Source organism: Zingiber officinale, chromosome 1B (genome assembly GCF_018446385.1).
Source record: "Zingiber officinale cultivar Zhangliang chromosome 1B, Zo_v1.1, whole genome shotgun sequence".
Classification (NCBI taxonomy): Eukaryota; Viridiplantae; Streptophyta; class Magnoliopsida; order Zingiberales; family Zingiberaceae; genus Zingiber; species Zingiber officinale.
In genome coordinates, this window is record NC_055986.1 from 145,223,341 (window position 1) to 145,239,477 (window position 16,137).

At 41.9% G+C, this 16,137-nt stretch overlaps 1 non-coding gene across 1 annotated transcript; it reads right to left on the reverse strand.

The window, feature by feature from the left end:
• Positions 1 to 15,798: 15,798 nt before the first annotated feature.
• LOC121994876 lies at positions 15,799 to 15,904 on the reverse strand. Its single transcript, XR_006115814.1, has one exon. It is a non-coding gene; the product is annotated as a small nucleolar RNA R71 (small nucleolar RNA).
• Positions 15,905 to 16,137: the final 233 nt, after the last annotated feature.

Here is a 16,137-nt window from a genome sequence, read left to right on the forward strand (position 1 = left end):
TACTTTGACTTATGTCTTTTGATATGCATAATAATGTATTTAACATATAGCATGATTGTGTTTTCCATTTGTTTCGGTTGGTCACTACATGATCTGTTACATGTTGCTTATTTACTTATTATGCACTGCATGTTATTATTTATCTGACCATACATGCTTTAGGTAGTGACCATATGATACATTATGTTCAGGACCTAGGGGTTTATTTGATACCCTATCTGTTTTTGTACCTTCCATATGATACATTGACTTGTGGTACACCTTTTATTTATGTATGGATCTTGCTATGCTATTCATGATATTGCCATGTTTAGTGTCATGCATCATCTTGCATGATTGCATGCTGTGCGACTGTCTGCTCCACTATTGAGAGCGCATCGCCAGTTACATGTATCTGTACACACCACCACTCATGGGTTAGTGGTATATCATACAGGTGTGTGGTAGTTCTGCTGTTTGGCTCCGTTGGTCTGGTGACTCAGCGTGGTAGCCGGCAGACAGTTTCGCTCTGTTGGGTTGTAGCCGGCAGGCAGTTAGACTTTGTTTGGCTCCGTTGGTCCGCTCGTGGGTAGTGTGACTCAGCGTAGTAGCCGGCAGAGAGTCCTCCTCGTCATCGTGTACCGGGAGATGAGAGCATTGCGCTCCCTCATTTATTATTTCGAGGTAGGAGTATGTGTGTACTCCGACAGCATCCCGTCCACTCGGTCACTCATCAGGGGCAGTGATGTCAGAGTGCACGGTTGTCACAGCCCTACCCACTCGGACTCACCATTGTGTGTGAGATGGCTGACTGGTGTCAGGGGTGACCATGTCATTGGCATCATATGCATGATGCATTTATTGTTTGTGTTTGCTGCATTTACTTGCTGCATTTATTTGGATGCATATGATTTACATGCATACAGGATTATGACACTCTCGGTCTGATGACCCAGTTACCTTTATACCTTGATCCTGGTTAGTACAATTTTCTCCTGTTTTTGTTTCAGATGCATTTATCCTTCTCGTATTCAGGAGACTGTACGCATGATTAGTGTTGTCTGTTATTTACTTTATTTTGCATATCAGTTGTACCTGCTGAGTGTTGGACTCACCCCGCCTCCATTGTTGTTATTTTTCAGGTTGATGCTGTCAGGAGAGAGTTCCAGTCGCTAGTTCCCTGCTGACCACGAGGGCTTAGTAATCTTTTGGTTTTCTTCTTATTTAGTCTATGTTCAGACTTATTCTGTTTTTGATACTATGGATTTTTGATATTATGGATCTGGTGTGAATTTTATGTGTTGATGGATTTTATTTCGATATGTTTTACTACATGCCTGCCTGGACGGCAGAAGAGGTGAGTAAATCGGATTTGAGTTTTACGAGTGTAGTGGAGTAGGGTTGATTTCGAGTCATGGTATTACTGCTTTGTTTGCTTATATTTATATATACTGCGTGGTGATGTCAGTCAGAGGCTGAAATTTATATTAACTGCGTGTGATGATTATGTATATATTTGTTTTATTTCTGTTATTATTCCAGCCGCATGTGGCTGAGGTATGTGGGATGTAGAAAGTTTCAGATTGTCCGTCGTACAGGGGAGCTGCTGTCGAAATTTCTTCGGACAGAGACTCCTCCGGGGCATGACACGGGGTGCCCCGAGCGTCATATAAAAGAAGGGGCAGGGGTTGAGCTCCAACAACAACTCTGAATTGACGATCTGCTCTTCTGTGATCATGCGACGCCGCAAAGCTCCGACAACGCGCTCTTTTCTTTTTGATTTCTTCCTCTGTCGGTACTGCTTTATTTTTCATTAGCAACTGTACTTTCAATTGTAAAACGATTATTCGAATTGCTAGTGAATTGCCCAACGAAAGCACCCTCGTGTGCAGGCCTTGGAGTAGGAGTCGCCAAAGGCTCCGAACCAAGTAAAATTGGTTATTGTGTTAGCATTGTTTTAATTCCGTCCTTTCCGCTGCGCTTACTCTTGTCGAAATTTTTATAATCGCTATTCACCCCCCTCCCCTCTAGCGAAACTCCACGATCCAACACATCACTCGTGCTCTATGAGACAAGGTGAAGTTATGGATAGAGTTTAGACATGATATTCAAATAGTAGAGGAACGCTTCCTAGTTCTTGGTTGGCACTACAAGGGTGATAAATGTAAAAAATAAAGGGTCGACACCTTGGTATCTCAAATATGATATATGTTTTGTGGGAAGCCCGCAACCAATGTCATTTTGATGGGATTGCTCCTGATATTGATAGGATGTTTCACAAGATTCAAATATATGTTTTTTGTTTTGTGGGCATGCATTGAGAGTAAGTAGATGAGGATGGCTTGTCTCCTTGTGTTGTTGTTGTGTGACTGATTGTGGGATGATTGAGAAGTATACCTCATATATAGAGGTTGTTAACTCCTATTTTATGATTGTATCCTCTTGGCTCATGAGGTTACAAGCTCTTGAAGTTTTTTTTATACATTTACATTTTTAAATAAACTTTCATCTTTTGTTTGGGGTCGTGTTACATGCTACATCATTAATTCTTGTAAGACCAACTAATTATCACCAATACTCATCGTTACAACTTGTCAATGGTCGAGAACCTAATATTTGTAACCTTCGAATATTTGGTTGTGTAGTACAAACTCAATCCCACCTACATAAAAAACCAAAATGGGTCCATAACGTAGATTTGGGATTTACATGGGATATGATTCACCATCCATTATTAGATAATTGAAGCATTTGACAGGTGACTTATTTATTACAAGATTTGCATATTATATTGTCTTGATGAAACAAATTTTCCAACTCTGGGGGGAGGAAATTTGTATCTTGAAGAATAATAAAAAAATTATTGTAATGAAAAGACATTATCTCATTTTGATCACTTGCATCAATCAATGTGTTCAAGAAGTGAAAATAAACATTCACTTGCAAATCAATTGCCTAATTTTGTTAATAAAAAAAATGTGACAAAGTCATATATACAAGTAGAGAATACTCTAGTAAAAATCAATATTCTTGTAAGACCATCAATTACTTACTTGCAAATGTATTTAGAATATGCTAGTATGATCGACCAATTGGATCAAAAGACATTGTACTTTTGAAAAGAAAAGTATGAGAAAAGGAAGAATCAAAAGCTCAAAAAGAAGCAATTTCAGATGATATAGCAAGAAAAATCATTTAACAAGATATGGATAATGTTGTTCTTGAATAGTCACAATTGCATAAAAATAATGAGATTTCAATATATTATTTGATGTCTCATAAAATATGGGATCAAAATAATATAACCATTGATGATATTTTCATTCTCAATGTGGCCCTTGATATCGTGCAAGGTGATAATGATCCCAAACCACAACCTAAAATCGATTATGAGGAATATATTCACATGTAATAGATGACATTACTTTCTAATTTTTTATTAGTTTAAATGTATCCGAAAAATTGGACATGCAACTTATGGATGCGGTCATTGCATAGCTATATGGTTCACCCGATAGTGATATACACATGAAGAATCCTGAATGATTCACACCATTAGAAGCAAATGATGTAATCCCCATGACCATGTTCTTAATAAAATTGTAAAAATTGTTATATGGATTAAAACAATCAGGGCACATATGGTACAATCGTCTAAGTGAATACTTATTATAAGAAGGTTATACAAATAATGTTATTTGTCCGTACATTTTTATAAAAAAGATGGAAGAGGGTTTTACAATTATGACAGTATATGTCGATGATCTAAATTTTATAGGGACTCCCAAAAAGCTTAACAAGATTGACAATTATTTAAAATGTGAATTTGAGACAAAAGATTTGGGAAAGATAAAATTTTATTTTGGATTGCAAATTGAACATTTATCGGAAGGAATATTTATTCACCAGTCATGATACACAAAAGGTTACTAAAACACTTCTATATAGATAAAACATATCCATTGCCTTCACCAATGGTTGTTCGATCATTTGATACTAAAAAAGATCCTTTTCGTCACTCGAAGATGGAGAAAACATCCTTAGTCTAGAAGTATCATATCTTAGTACAATTGGTACATTATCATACATTGCCAATTGTAGTCACCCAGATATTGCATTTTCTGTTAACCTTCTAGCAAGATATAGTTCTTCTCCAACCCAAAGACATTGGAATGGTATAAAACACATATTTCGTTACCTTCAAGGTACAACATACATGGGATTATTTTATTCTATAAGAATAAATTTGTCTTTAGTAGGATATGTAGATGTAAGTTATCTTTCAGATCCACATAAAGCTATATCCCAAACAGATTATGTGTTTACTTGCGGGCACTGCTATATCATGGAAGTCAATAAAACAAACTTTAACAGCAACATCGTCAAATCACTCTGAAATTATTGCAATGCATAAAACAAGTCGAGAATGTATATAGTTAAGATCCATGACGCTGCATATTCAAGAATCATGCGGACTAATAACAACTATAGATAATCCGATGACTATATTTGAAGATAATGTTGTTTGCATTGCACAATTAAATATTAAAGGGGATAGAACAAAACATATGTCATCAAAATTCTTCTATACACATTCACTTTAGAAGAAATGTGGTATTAATGTCCAACAAATTCGTTCTAGCGATAATGTAGCTAGTTTATTCACAAAAGATTGTCGACATCAACATTCAAGAAATTGATGAACAAGATAGGGATGCATCAATTAAAAGATCTTCAGTGATTGAAATCAGGGGGAGTATCTATTGCTGTACTCTCTTTTTCTTCGTTCGGATTTTTTTTCTACTAGGTTTTACTAGCAAGGTTTTAATGAGGTATCTCCATCAATCATCTAAAAGAGAGTGCTATAATAGATGATTGATTTAATTTGATTCTCGATTAATGAATCATTGTATTCTTTCATGTTTACATCACTCCACCTATCTTATGAGTGTGTTATAGAAATAAAATATCCTCTCGGGACGGTCTAGTGGCTAGCACATAAGGTGTTGCAATCATGAGATCTGAGGTTCAAATTTTGGGAAAGTCGAGATAAATGTCTCCCTTATATGTTAATCACTATTCTAAAGACTAGTAGATGTCCGTGATTTACCTCCTCCGTGTTGTAAAATTTTGATATCCTGCAGACCTGACCTTACGAATTCGTCCGGACTGGACTCGGGGTGCCTAGAATTGATCCAAGTGCCCGTATATGAATTAGTCCATGCGCCTGGAATGAATCCCGATGCTTAAATTCTTCTCTTTATTATTTTATTTTTTAATTTTATTTTGAAGTATATTATATGTATTTAACATTTAAAAATGATCCAGACATCCGTGTATGAACTAATCCAGGCGTCTGTGGACACTGCTCTTTGAACACGGACTAGGATTTTCTGTTCATGGGCTGAAAAATAACAAAATGAAGGAAGAAAAAGGGCAGCGGTTCTTGACAGAGGAAGGAAAAATGGAAGTTGTTGTCGGAGGATAAAAGAAAAAAAAACAATTAAATTTCGATTGGGAATAAACAAGTGGAGGTTTTAAATAGGTTGAACTGATTTAATATGATTAAATTTTATTAGATCAAATTAAATTTAAACTAATATTGATTTAAACTAATATATTTTTTATCTTTGTATTTATCCGATAAATTTTATTTAACTTCAATTAATTTTAAATTAACACTTTCCCTTCGTGTTCCATGATCTTATTTATTTATTTTTATTTTATTAAAATAATTTAATATTTAATGAAAAATTTAATACTGATGGGAGCATAATGTAAAGTTGTCATCTCAATAATCCTTCAAAACAATTCCACACTCTTTAAAAGGAAGAAAATTATAGAAGATATTTATCATAATATAACGATCCTTTTTATGAAAAGATCAGAGCCCTTCAAATTTATTAGAGCTATGTGTCGTTAGTCTAGGGGAGGAAAAAAAATCAATAATGATGAATAATGTAGGAATAAACTTTTAACAACAAATTATAGCAATCAATTTGAATTCTTACACAACGGTTAAGGAAAGTGCTGATTTAAAATATTAAAAGTATTGAGCCACATAAAAGTTGAGCTATAGCTCCGGACTTGATATAGATAGTAAACATATAGTATTCTATTTGAATTGAACAGTCATCAATCCGAGGGTTTCATCATCTACCATGATTCTATCATACATTTTCATCTGTGCTCCTATTAGACCTCACTTTATATGACATGGGATCTCTTTATATATAACAGTTATATATAGGGCTATAGAAATATAGTCCACACTATCCTTACGGGGCTTTCTCTGTCTATCTTTTATAGCATACCTAATCTCAAATAGGTACTTTGATCCACAACGTCTTAGTGGTTGCGTATTTAAAGAAACACACTCTTATATACTTGCTGGCTAGCATGCACATCTTAAGTTACATGGGATAATTTAATTTTAATTGGTATTATATATCTAACTTATATTGATTAATTTGATGGTGATCGATATTTGATAAGAATGGATCTAGGAATTAATTTTAAGATGTTATATATTAAATAATAAAAATAATTATTATACGTTGCATTCGAATATCTTGCGGCTGAAAAGATGAGAGAGGAGGAGAAGGTGCAGGTGGGCACGTGGACAAAGCCAATAATAGAGTTAAAAGAGGTATCAGTCACCAAAAACATAGAATTAAATCGACACGGCTAGAGGTGGATTTACACGTGGCTAAAGTGATTTTTTTTATTTTATCTTTTCTTAGTTTTTATTGGAGAGATTTTTTTATGTAAAAAAAAAGTCATATGTTGATCGGGCGCCTCATGTGATTAATATCATAATTATATGTAGAAAGATAAATTAAAAAATCAAAAGATATTTTTTATCAGATTTCATATATAAATTGATCTTTATCCATTTCTATAAATCGATTCAATTATGTCTTATGTGATTTTATTAGTGATAGATGCATTGACCGATGTAACATCAACCTTTTCTATATGTAATGCCGGATGATAGTGAATAAACAACATCACCTATCTCAGTTGAGATCTTATGCTCCTTTTATATGTATTAGTGGAAATTGACGATCCTTATTTTATAAAATAGATGAAATTAAAAATTTCCACTAATACATATAGACGGACCATCTCCTCTGATTCGCAAAATCTAGAGGATCAAACCTCCTATCCCAATTTCCTCTCTCTCTACTACTTCCGATCTACTGATTAATTCCTAGGTATTGCTGATGTAAATTATGGATCCCAAAGAGAAGATATTAAAACAATATGAATATTATAGGAATAAACATAAAATTAAATAACAGTAGAAAGGTTGATATTTAACTTTGCATTCGCTAAAAGTTATTTAGACAAGGTAAGAATCAATAGTTGAGTTGCAGGAACTACCAGGCGGATTTATGGGGATTGGGAGGCCAATTTTTTATTAGTTATTACGATAAATTTTAAAGTGTTCGTAATGGGCAATTCAGTCCAGTATTTTTAAATTAATCATCTATTAAAAAAAGTATTCATTAATTTGTTAAAATTATAACCCGATTCTTAAACATATGAGAAATTTAGAAGACACCCTACATGCTATTATTCCAGGGATACGCATGAGATAATTGACCTTTGGTTTGTAACCGCCCATGAGCAACAATCAGAGAATAAAAAAAATGTTGAGAAGGATACCTGTTGGGCCAAACTAAAAAACCCAAACTTAGTATGCTCTTAATCAAAAGTAATTATATGCGGACGAAATAGCACACCATAAGTCTCTGGATACTAAGAGTCAAATAAAAAAACAATAAAGAATTCTTCCTCCTACCTGAATACATAAGACATCGTATTATTTCTTGTTGTCTATAGTGAAGACTTTTTGATTTATTATAATGGTAGATCATTCTGTCTGAATGCTGAATTAACGGACGTTGGGTATGTGGCGCTCTTCAGGTTGTTGATGTAGATCTCCGGCTAGTCTCACGAAACTCCGACGAACCTGCACAGAAGTCGGGCCGGGAAGGGGTTCCCGGCGGCGATCCTCCGACGCTCAAGTCAGGTAAGCAAGTGGTGAAAAAAGTAGCTCCAAAGCTTGTAGAACGCGTACCTCCGGCGAAGTCTGCGGCTCTTTATATAGAGCGGTGAAAGAGCTTCTACACGTCCACCGAAGCGCATACGTGTCCGCAGCCCATACCTCGGTATGGGTTTGTCAGAAAGCTTACCTGACGCCATACTGCAACAGTTCCACCGCGCCTTCGATGGGACAATAGGACACCCCGTTGTCAGACTAGGAGTATGGCCTAGCCATACGACTTGACGGCTATCAGCAGATGTTCCTGTCCCTATTTACCCACCGCCGGCCAGGACGTCCGTCCGGCTGGCTAGACGAAGAGCGCCGTCCGGACGGCCCTAATTCCCTGCGCCGGCCGGGCGGCGCACCCATTACGTCCTGCCTTCTCTTAGGCCTTCCGCTCGGTCATTATTTACTGTTTCATTGAGCGTCGGAACCCCGATCCCTGTCAGGGCGCCTTTTACTATCAGATGTTTACTGGCAGACCGATCGGCCTGCCCTTTTCTCATGAGTTCGGTCGGCTCACCCTTCTTCGACGGACCACCTGGCCCTTTGACCTCCACGGGGCGTTGACCCCTCCTTTGACCTCCACGGGGCGTTGACCCCTCGTTAGGGGGTCCCGGGCTCTTACCACCGGATCACTTGCCTTCCCCTCGAGTCTAGTCAAAGGAGGCGAAGTCCGACTGACTGGACTATCGATCTGACTGAGCAATGATCACTGCATTAGGCCGCTCGGCCAGGTATAGGGATACTCATCCGTTCGGCGGTATCTTGTCCGTGCCTTGTGTTCTCTTGGAATCCATGTCCGATGCTTTCCCCTACTACCCATCACGTGCGCTTCGCACGGTAAGGGGAGCTCATTAAATGCGGCCAGTATCCTGCTGACACGTGGCGATCATGCGTTTGTCAGCGTATGGCGGTGGCGTCACTTCCGATGGGACAGTCGCCGTTTGAAATGAGCGGCTAGATGACGACCTTGATATCGGCGACATGGATCGGACGGCTGAAATTAATAGCGGCCGCCCTTATAAAGCTCTGACTTCCGCTTTCCGCCGCATTTCGGCCTCATCTCCTCCCGACGTTTCGTTGCTCCTTTCTTCTCCGGCGACCTTGCGTTCCGGCTCTCCGGCGACCCTACAGCTTCTTCCGATCATCTCCCTTGCCCGTAAGGCTTCCTTTTCCTTGCTGCCTCTCCTTTCTTCTCTCTATTAGCTATTTCTTTTATCATCCCGCACTCTTTCCTAGCTTTATTTCTCCTTTCTTCCATCACGCGCCCATCCCTGGCCTTATACCATGACCAGTACTTTACAGCCGACCGGCGGTGCTCCTGGTCTTTGGTATTCGACCATGGAAAGTCGGTTCGATGAGGAGGACGCCTTGCGCCTCACTCGAACCTATGATATTCCTCCTGACCATCACATAGTGTTAGCCACACCGGCCGATCGGCCACATGAACCACCGCCCGGGACCGTTCTTTTCTTCCGAGACCAATTTTTGGCCGGGCTGCGTTTTCCACCTCACAAGTTCTTCTTACAAGTCTGCAATTATTTTCGCATTCCGCTCGGCCAGGTAGTCCCTAACTCCATTAGGCTGCTGAGCGGAGTGATAGTCCTTTTTAAACTGAACAACGTTCTCCTCGACCCTAAGATTTTTCACTACTTTTTTTTATCCCAAGCAAGCCGAGTGGGGCACCTTTGTTTTCCAGTGTAGGATAGGTTTCGTCTTCTTCGATAACATGTCGAGCTCCAACAAACATTGGAAGGAGCACTTTTTCTATGTGCGTTTTCCCGAGCTGCCAACTTTTCGTACCAAGTGGCAGACGGCGATGCCGGCGCAACCGGAGCTCGGCAAATTTAGAGGCGACGCGACATACCTTCATGCAGCCGAACGGCTGGTCGGTCAACGCTATCATATTGACAAGCTGCTCCTCCCGGGAGTAATGCACATATTCGGCCTGTCTTCTACCCCAGCCGATCTGCCCTGCAGCATGAGTAAGCGATTCTCATCCCTCCTTTTTCTTTTGTTCTAATTGATTTAATCTTTGTTTCTGCAGCTGAAGTTATGTGGCGTGCTAAAGCGACCGAGAAGCTCAAATTGAAAGCCGCTCAGATTGAGGCGGTGAAGAACAAGGAGGTCGCTGAGCGGGGCCTTGATCTAGCCGATCCGACCGGCGAATTAGGCGAGGGGACTCAGGATGCCCCTGAAGCCTTAGCAGCTACTACCTCTCACGACGAGGCAGCGGGCGGCACAGAACCTTCTACCCAAGCCGAGGTGGAGGGTCGTTCGGCCGATGATGTTCCGCTACTCACTCGGAAGCGTTGACGACCGGAATCCGCATCTGCCTCAACTCCACTTGATGAGCCACAGCCCGAGCGGGGCGCGGATGCTCCGGTGTTGTCCGGGACGGTTTCCCTAGAGAGTACCCCGACCCCACATGGCTCTCCGAGGGCAAGCTCTGAGGTGTCGCCGTCCAGCCCTTCAAGAACTCTGCGCCGTATCAGGCGTTTGGGCGAGCTTCCTGCCTCGTCCACCGGTGGGCCATCCGGTAAGGCCGATGCTTCTCAGAGCGAGCCGAGCGGCCCGAATTTAATTAAAACCGTCCTACGCCTCCCCTCAGAGGAATACATGGCTGCTGCTGATCGGCCAGTGGTCCCCGAGCAGCAGATCACCTTAACGGGCCCTCTTGCAAAAGCTTGGGAGGACACTCGGCGCCGAATAAAAGCGATGACTCCCGGGCAGCTCGGCGACAGCAACCTTCAACAGGCCACCGGGGTATGCTCTTTTTCTCTGTTCGTGTATTTGAATTAAGTTTTTAACCTGTTCACTTTTGCTCGTAGAACTGGGTGGAGCAGATTGCCGTTAGCAATCGGTTGGCCGAGCTGGAGGATGAATTGAAAAAACTCAAGGCCGCGGGAGACAGCTAGAGAAGGCCAAAAAATTACTGGAAGCCGAACGGAAACGAGCTTCCGATCTGGCGAGCAAGGTCGTTCGGCTCGAAGCGATGGTCAAACAACGAGATAAGGAGATCAAGACGGCGACCACTCGGAAGCGCCAGGCCATCGATGACATGGACCGAATGAAGGTGGAGATCAGAGGGCTGGAGCAACGCATCAAGGACCTGGATGCTCTTCTGGCCACCGAGAAGGAGAGCCGCTCGGCTGATTTGCTCAAATTCGAAGGGGATTTAAAGGATCTCCAGGCTGCCAATGATGCTGCCCAGGCCACGCTTAAAGAGTATCAGGACGGGGAGTCGGCTCGTTCTGACGAAGTGAGGAAGGCGTTTGTCCGCTCGGACGAATTCGGAGAGAAATTTACCAACAAAATTTCCCTCACTTTCGAAGAGGCGATTAAGGCGGCTGTGGATTACTTGAAGACCAAAGGTCACCTTCCCGCCGAGCTGACCATCCCATCAGAGGACCTGGCAACCGTGATGGGCGACATTCCTTATGCTCTTTTTGAATTTGATGCGTGAGGAGGGTTTTTTACCAACTTTTTTTTTTTTGTATCTTCGCCGCTCGGCCAAACTTATTTTTTGCTGTAACTTTTTTCGTTTGCCCAGTGCTTGGCGTAAATATATCATCTTCCCTTCCTTGCAATTTTTGTTTTGGCAAGACCTTTTTCTTTCTCCATGCGATTGCGCAGCCGCTCGGCGCGCGAATGTCACTCGTTCACGTGCTCACGTCTTTAATTCTAATTAACCATCTTTTGCTGTGCGCCTTACCTCAAAGGGGTTTTCCACAGATTTTGCTATGCGAGCCGCTCGGCTGCTCAGGGGTCTTAAAGAACGAGCTTTGTCGTCGATCGACTTCTTGCCGCCAGAATATATTACATGGATGACTCTTCCGCTCGGACGTTTATAGACGCCGGCTTGTCTCTCGATATTTAACATCGGAGCTCGACGGTCTTCCGCTCGGACGTTTATAGACGCTGGCTCGTCTCTCAATATTTAACGTCGGAGCTCGACGGTCTTCCGCTCGGACGTTTATAGGCGCCGGCTCGTCTCTCGATATTTAACGTCGGAGCTCGACGGTCTTTACGGCTAACTTCGATACTGCCGATCGGCGGAACCCTTGGCCATCCTTTGAATTAATTTCGCTTCCTGCATTACAAGGACACGGGCGACTAGCATATACACAAAAATGAGTTACATTCGTGCACCTTTCATCCAGCTCGATAAGGCTGGAGATGATTTTCACTCCACGGTCGATCCAGCTGCCGCCCGTCTTCATCCTCCAAATAATATGCGCCCGAGCGGAGCTTTTCAATCACCTTAAAGGGGCCCGCCCACGGTGCCTCCAGTTTGCCGACGTCGCCGAACGGCTTGACTTTCTTCCAGACAAGATTGCCGACTTGGAATGATCTGGGGATTACGCGGCGGTTGTAATTTTGCTTCATCCGTTGCCGGTACGCCATCAGCCGGACGGACGCCTTGGCTCTTTCTTCTTCGACCAGATCCAGCTCCATGTTCCTCCGCTCGGCGTTGCCCTCATCATAGCTTTGGATCCGAGTGGATTCGACTCCAACTTCAACAGGAATGACCGCTTCGCCGCCATACACCAGGTGGAAAGACGTGACGTCCGTCCCTTCCTTTGGAGCCGTTCGGATGACCCATAAGACGCCCGGCACTTCATCTACCCAACTCCCTCCCAAATGGTCGAGCCGAGTGCGTAGAATGCGAAGAATTTCTCGATTGGCTACTTCGGCTTGACCGTTGCTCTGGGGATAAGCCACGGACGTGAAGTGTTGCTCGATGCCGTAGCTTTTGCACCAATCCTCTAGCATCTTCCCTGTGAACTGCCGCCCGTTGTCGGAAACCAATCGGCGAGGGATGCCGAACCGACAGATGATGTGTTGCCAGATAAATTTTTTGACCATCTGTTCGGTGATCTTGGCTAGCGGCTCGGCCTCCACCCACTTGGAAAAATAATCAACCGCCACTAGCAAAAATTTCCGCTGCCCGGTCGCCATCGAAAATGGACCAACAATATCCATTCCCCATTGATCGAACGGACATGAAACTGTTGATGCCTTCATTTTCTCTGCCGGTCGGTGGTTGAAGTTATGGTACTTCTGGCATGAAAGGCACGTCGACACGGTCCGAGCGGCGTCTGCTTGTAAAGTCGGCCAAAAGTATCCAACTAGCAGGATCTTCTTAGCTAGTGCTCGTCCGCCCGGATGTCCTCCGCATGATCCTTGATGTACTTCTTGGAGGATGTAAGCCGAGTCCTCCGAGCTCACGCATTTCAACAACGGGCGTGAGAAAGCCTTTTTGTAAAGCTGATCGCCGATGAGTGTGAACCGACCGGCTCTCCTCCTTAGCAGCCGGGCTTCATACTCCTTGGATGGTGTGGCGCCCGAGCGGAGGAACTCTATGATGGGTGTCCGCCAATGATGTGCGTAGATTATATACTCTTTTATTCATGTTTTTACGCACATTTACATACTTTGAGCATGCTTGATCTATGCATTTTTATACTTCCAGCTTTCCTTTTAGCATATTTACTCTTTTGGTTCGGAGATATGCTTTTTGTGCATTTTCTGTACACAGGAGTCGATTTGGTGAAGAATCTACATCTTTGGGCAAGCCTTGGAGGAAACAAAGGGAGAAAGCACCAGGCCGTGTATCTTACACGGCCCTGCACTGGTATGGAGCTCGGGTCGTGTGAAGTTTGGCACCAACAGAAGAGGAAGATGACATGGCCGTGTGAACCTCACACGGCCGTGTCAAGATTTGAAGCCAACCAGAGCAGAAGCCTTACATGGTCGTGTGGATCTACACGGTCGTGTGAGGTTTCCAGAAACCAAGCAGGCTGTGGCCGTGTGCACCACACGGCCGTGTAGCATTTCCAGAGAGCAGAAGCGTCCTGGCCGTGTGAGTCACACGGCCGTGCAGCTTTGGCAGAGAAGGAACTGGACATGGCCGTGTGAATCTCACACGGCCGTGTCACGGGGCCGTGTGGCGCCCGATTCCCTCCTCTATTTAAACCCTCCTTCATGAATTAAAAGGGGATCTCTCCCCCTTTGGGAGAAGGCAAGATTTGGTGGTTTTCTCCCATTCTTGGGAGGATTTCTCGGCGATTTTAAGGGAGTTCTTGACGATTTCGACTCCGGAGCGAGGATTGGATCTGAAGACGAGGCTTCTTCGTAGATAAGTTTTCTCTTTCCCCCCTTTTTCTTGGTTTCTTGGATTGGGGATTTAAGAAATGCTTGTAATCTTCATTTCTTCGGATATTCTTCCTCGATTCATGGAGTAGATCTTGTATTCTAGGATTAAGGGAGTATTTGTATGATGGATTGATGTAATCTCTTATGGATTTGCCATTTTCTTGTTTCAATGACATTGTCTTGCTTGTATCAATTAGATCTTGAATGATTAATGGTGGTTTGTGCTTAATTCTCATTCTTGATTAATTGTTTGGATTTCTTGTGGACTTTGTAAAGATAAACTCTCACTCGATCATCCGAGGGATCCACGTGACAGGTGCAAGCCCGTGTAAGGGCGTTCGAGAGATAATCTTGAAGAGGAAATAGGAATATTCAAGAGAGTAGGATGGATTTTGTGATTAGTTTCTTGTATCTTGATAGATTAATAAGTTGTGGGCTTCTATGTTGATATCCGAGGAAGGCATAGTAATAGGTGCGCTTCTGTGTAAGGACAACATAGGTTCACGTCTAATTGATCATATTTAGATACATTTCTCAGTCCTTAGCCGGTTGTCTATTGCAAGAGAGAACCGGCAACTTTCTACAAGTGCTTGGCAATTGAGGGATAAGAATTGGTGAACCATTTACATTCAAGAAATCTTACAAAGAAACCGAAACTCCTAGAATCTCCCTTATCATAACCCAAAACACTAAACTCTTGTTTGTAGATCTATAATATTAGATTTGTTTACCTTCACTTTGCATTTCAAACGATTGGATAGTTGTTTAGCTAATTCGCATTGAGACATTTCTAGTGCTTATTCCAGTCCTTGTGGATACGATAATCTTTTATATTACTTGCAACATTTCCGTACACTTACGGAGCGTGATAAGTTTTTGGCGCCATTGCCGGGGACTGCGCTATAACATTAGGAATTATCGATTGAGTTAGACTAAACTTAACATTTGTTTTCCTTTCATATTGCATAGTTGTAACTAATCATTAGATTTCTGTTTTTATTTTCTTGTATAACTTTTACTTCTTGTTAATTCTTTTTGTACAAATTCAATTCTGCATTTTTTATTTTTTTATTTTTCTTTTTCTGTTGAATTGTCATTTGCTATCTTGTTCTTGTGTATGCGAAGATCTAACTTTGCAGGGGAATTCTTTCCTTTTGACCCTGAGATTGACAGAACTTTCCATAAAAGAAGAATTCTACAAAGGCAAATTGAAGAACAGGAACATTTGAACATGGCGAATAGACCACTCAAGGATTATGCAGCACCTTATGCAAGAGGTTTTCGATCTAGTATTTCAAGACCTCCAGTGGAAGCTAATAACTTTGAGATCAAACCCGTAATTATATCTATGGTGCAGCAGAACCAATTTGGTGGAGGACCTCATGAAGACCCCAATCAACACTTAGAGGTCTTTTATGAAATATGTGGTACCATGAAAATGAATGGAGTTCCTTCAGAAGCAGTTAGATTGTTATTATTTGGGTTTTCCTTAAGAGATAGGGCAAAGCAATGGCTGAATTCTTTGGCCCCTAATAGCATCACCACTTGGGAGCAGCGTGAGCAACAATTTCTTGATAAATTCTATCCACCAAGCAAAACAGCTCATATGAGGAATTTAATTGCAAGCTTCAAGCAAACTGACTCAGAATCTCTTTTCGAAGCATGGGATAGATATAATAGTATTCTCAGACAATGCCCACATCATGGGTTGGAAAGATGGTTAGTGTTGCACACTTTTTACAATGGTATCAACTATCATACCAAAGTGTCCCTCGATTCAGCTGCTGGAGGGGCACTTATGAATAAAAGTTTAGATGAAGCTGAAGAAATTATTGACAGTGTAGCACAAAATCATCATCAATGGGCAAATGAAAGAAGTGGTGGCTATTCTTTTGTAAACCCAACAATTAAAGCATCAGGGAAGTTTGATGTAGATGCAGTCA